The following is a 4,280-nucleotide window of genomic DNA, read 5'->3' on the forward strand; positions in this document are numbered from 1 at the left end:
TCCAGCTGGATTTGCAGGAGTCCCAGGAGATGAGGTAAGCCAAGGTCTTTGCTGCTCCAGTGTGCTGTTCACCTCACTCTTGCCATCTCCTGTGGTAATCTGGCACAGTCAGCTGTCCCATGTATTTAGGCAAACCTCTGTGTATTCATCATTTTGTCAAATCCAATGTCAAACCCAAGAGCAATGCCCCAAGAGGAGAGGTGGTGGTGGGCAAGAGGAGGCAGGGCTTCAAAGCATCTCAGGATGGGTCCCCTGCTGGACCTGGCTGTTATTTCAGCCAGAGCTTGGCCAGCTCGCTGTGACTCCAGCAACTGCAAGCTTAAGGACAATGAATCATCTTTGCATCCTCTTGGGTTTATTTATTGCATTTCCTCCTTCATCACAGTGACCATGCTAAGAAGGTGTGCTCCTTGCTCAGTACGCCCATTCCCTCCCTTCTCCTTCTAGCTCCTCATATGTTCTTTTGCCCTCTGTTTTCTCCAGGCCAAGACCCAGCAGCAGAAGCCAAGAGAAGACCCCAGAAGATGCAGGTAGGTACAGGGCATGTCTGTCCTAAAATGACCAATAGAATCTTGATTCAGAGGTGGCATTAGGAATGTTTGGTTAAAATGCATTCTTTTAAAAATGTCTTTAAATTAATTTCATTTCCTTGATGGGCTCATTTGACTCTTCCAGAGCCCTGTCATTGGGAGTGTTCTCTGGTAGCTCAGTGAAAATTCCTCCAGTGTGAAGTGTTGAGTGGCAGAAGCTGGAGTGGTACCTTGCGGTTCTAGAAATGCAGCTCAAAAAAGAAAATATTCCTGCGCATTCTGCACATGCCTTTTATGGCCCTGTAGCCTTTCTTGTGCCAAAATTAGAGTAGCCCCAGGAGCATGGAGCAGCCTGACATAGAGGCGAGGTGGGAGCTGGGCCGCTCTCTGTTGGGAGGAAGGGTCTTGTGGCAGCCCAGACAGGCTGTGCACATTCCCAGGGAACAGCTGTGCCCTGCATGTGCCCCTGCAATGAGCTGTGCTGCTGGCAGTGCCCGTGGGGCTGTAGTGTCAAGAACACAATTTACGTTTGGGTATCACTCCTGCAACCCTCGGCTTTTCTTTGAATGTTCTCTAAAGTATTGCAACAAAGAGAAGAAAAGGTTGATCTAAATGCATCCAGGTATTAGAACCTGGGACTTCTTCGGAACTGGAAAGAAAATTCTAACTAAAATCAGAATGAAAAAGGGGAGATAAGAATCTCTGTCAAGACCAATCACTAGCTCTGCCCTTCTTTATCAGACCCAGAGGCTCTCAGCATGCAGGGGCTGAGGCGTTTGTCATGCAGCAGGTTTCATTCTGCTGGCCACAGAGTAATGTCATGTCTGCTGCCAGTAGCCCATCCCTTGGGAGAGGGTCTAGGCATTGTACCTTGCTGCTCTCAATCCCAATCTCTGTGTTTTAAGAGAGCTCTGCGGTCTGGAACCTGTCTGGCCTGTTGCCCAGCATGGCATTTTTGGGGGCTTGAAATCTGCCAGCGATTTACAGGAACCTTTGCTTCCATTCCCAGGCCTCCCACTGAGCCAGGCCAAGGAGACAGATCATCCCAGCAGTCCTGGTCTTAGGAGTGACAAAGAGCTGAGGGACAGCTTTGGAAAGGTAAGGGATAAGGACAGGGATGACTAGACTTCCTTTCCAGTGGCTGTTTAGTGCTTGGCCCAAAATGTCACTGAAAATCATAATCTTGCACTCCTTGGGGGATGGGGATTCTCTTGGGAATGTATTTGACAACTACAGGGCAATTGCTTGGCCATTTCCAGTGGTGCCAAGGTGACTGGTTTGGAGATGGTGCTAAGGTCACGCCAGAAGCATTCTCTATGTGCAAAGGCTGTTTTAGAGAAGTTCTGAATGGCAGAGTGAGCTAGACATCAGGGAATGTAGGCAAAGTGCATCCTTGGAAGCAGAGAAGCAAAGATTCTAATGTTGAGTGTAAGCAAGGCTGCAAACTAAAATGGGAGAGTTTGCTTTTTCCTGGTCACCTTTGTGGCTGTATCTCACAGCCCTCTCATTCTCAAGTTTTCTGCTCATTAATATCAGCATTTGTGCAACTTGTTTTCACAAGACTCCTCCTTTTGGTCTGCTGGCCTCAGAGACCAAGTCCTTCAGAGCTGAGTCCTTCCGAAGCCAGGAAGTGAGAAACAGCTGCAATTCCTGGCCATGAGTGTTAAGCAACAGCACATTCTCCCTCCTTGCTGGGTATTGCACATGGTTTTCATTCTCCTGCCATGGCCTGTAGGAACTGAGCTGCCTGCTCACTGTCATGTGAGCTCTTCACCTGTCTTGGAGCACTCCTATGACTTTCATGCTTCAAGGAGGGCTTCCTGACAGAGGTTGCAGTTGCAGCAGTGTAAAGTTGTGGCACTAAACTGTTCCACCTCACTGTGTGTAATTGCCAAGGTGAGGACGGGAGACATTCCTCTGAAACTTTTGGAATGGATATGGAGCTGCATGGAAGACCATGGCACTCTATGGACTCTCTGCTCCTGATGAGATGTTGTGTCTGGTTGGTGTGTCTCTGCTTATAGTCTGTGATGTGTTTCCATTGCACCTAGATCCATGCTGAATTGTGCAAGTTGGCTGAGGAGAACGTAGAGCAGAAGAAAATGGAGCTTTTGGGAAAAGAGATGAAGAGGAGACAAAATGAAAAATCTTTGCAGCTTCCTCCAGAGACAGTTGAGCCTGGGGATGCAGCTAAAGCAAGTAAGTGGTGGCTACACTTGTGGTGGTCCTTTTTGACCACTTGCACAATGTTGCCATCAGACTGGGGGGCTGTTCTGCTTGCACCTGAGTAAGAAGCTGCATTAGGATTTAATTCTGCTTCCCAAAGAAAAATACAGAGACATGAAGTGTCTTGCCCATGGCCTCACTGAGTCAGTAAAAGAATATCAGCTTCCCACCTCCACTTGTAAAGTCTTTCAGAGTAGAAAATTCTGTCTTGCAAAGAAAGTACACTGGGGCTTCAGACTCTCTCCTGGAGAGCAGCCTCCAGGGAAGGTGAGGCTGAAAGAATGCTTTTCAACCGGGGTGCAACCTGGAAAAAACAAAATTCCATTCCTTCTGATGAAAACTCCAGAGATCCTTCTCCTGCCACTCCCTGCTGAGGAGATGGCGCTGGAGAGCTGTGCTGAAGGCCCTGGCAGGGCTTCTGTTGTAGCCCCAGGAGCAAGCAGCATTCCCAAATTAATCCTGGCTGAGGGGCGCTGCCTGCAGGGCTGTGAGCGCTGCCCGAGGGCGGCAGCAGGGCCCTCGGGAGGCAGCACTCAGCCCGAGAGCATCACACCAGGTTATCTGCACTTTGGTAACTTCACCTGCCTGCCTCTGGAGCAGGAGAACAAAAGCAAAGCAATACTGGGTTTTCCTTGTTTCTTAGGGGAAGTGTCACTGCAGTTTGCTTTTAAGCTAGAAGAGGGTAGATTTAGATTAGATATGATGGAGAATGTTTTTAAATGAAGAGGATGAAAAGCTGGAAGGATTTGCCAAGGGAAGCAGTTGTTGGTCTATCCTTGAAGGTGTTCAAGGCCAGTTTACATGGGGCTCTGAGGAACCTGATCTAGATGAAGGCATCCCTGCTCACAGGGGTTGGAATAGATGATGGTTAAAGGTGCCTTCCAGCCCAAGCTCCTCTGGGATTCTGTGCTCACTGTCCCATGTTAGTGTGCCATTGTTGTACTTGAAGTTCTTTGGGACAATAAAGAGATGTTACCCAGGTCCAGCAACTTTTCTGGCCCTTTCCATCATCACCCTGTCCAGCACTCTTCACTTACAAGCTCCTCTTTGGTCCCTGCAGGCTTTAGCCTACCACCTACCAATGGCACGGCTCCCAGTGTGCAGAGAAAACACCCTGGTGGTGCCATGAAGGAAACGGTCGTGAGAGAGCAGGACAAGGTGCCCATTCTGCCCAGTACACCCACCATCCATGGAGATGGCAGCTCCTCAGGTAAGCCTTCTCCGTGGCAGCATTTTCCTGAAGGGAATGGAGCACAAAGTGCCTCCTGCCTTAGCCAGCACAGCTGGGATCTTGGGTCCATAATCTGTCCTGAGAATGAACAGCAAATCTACTTTTGAGTTACTTCAGCTTGGTAGTCTAGAATATTTGTAGTCGATGGAAAGAGGCGCTGTCAGGTGTGAAGGGTCAGGTATGGCTGTTCCCTGGTCATTGCTCCGTGGGGATTGAGCCAGGCCCAGCAGGGCTGGGTTGTTCAGGCTTGGCTTGGTGCTGTCTCCAGGCAGCTGCAGGTCTCTCCTCAGGGA

The 4,280-nt window shown here is 49.3% G+C and overlaps 1 long non-coding RNA gene across 1 annotated transcript in view; it reads left to right on the forward strand.

Moving 5' to 3' along the window:
- Positions 1-1,537: 1,537 nt before the first annotated feature.
- LOC121346401 overlaps positions 1,538-4,280 on the forward strand; it is a 7,677-nt gene continuing 4,934 nt past the window's right edge. The window contains exon 1 of the long non-coding RNA XR_005954073.1: positions 1,538-1,628. This is a non-coding gene — a long non-coding RNA (uncharacterized LOC121346401). The remainder of the gene's footprint in view (positions 1,629-4,280) is intronic.

The sequence above is a fragment of the Onychostruthus taczanowskii genome, unplaced genomic scaffold (genome assembly GCF_017590055.1).
Source record: "Onychostruthus taczanowskii isolate IOZ18803 unplaced genomic scaffold, ASM1759005v1 scaffold80, whole genome shotgun sequence".
NCBI lineage: Eukaryota > Metazoa > Chordata > Aves > Passeriformes > Passeridae > Onychostruthus > Onychostruthus taczanowskii.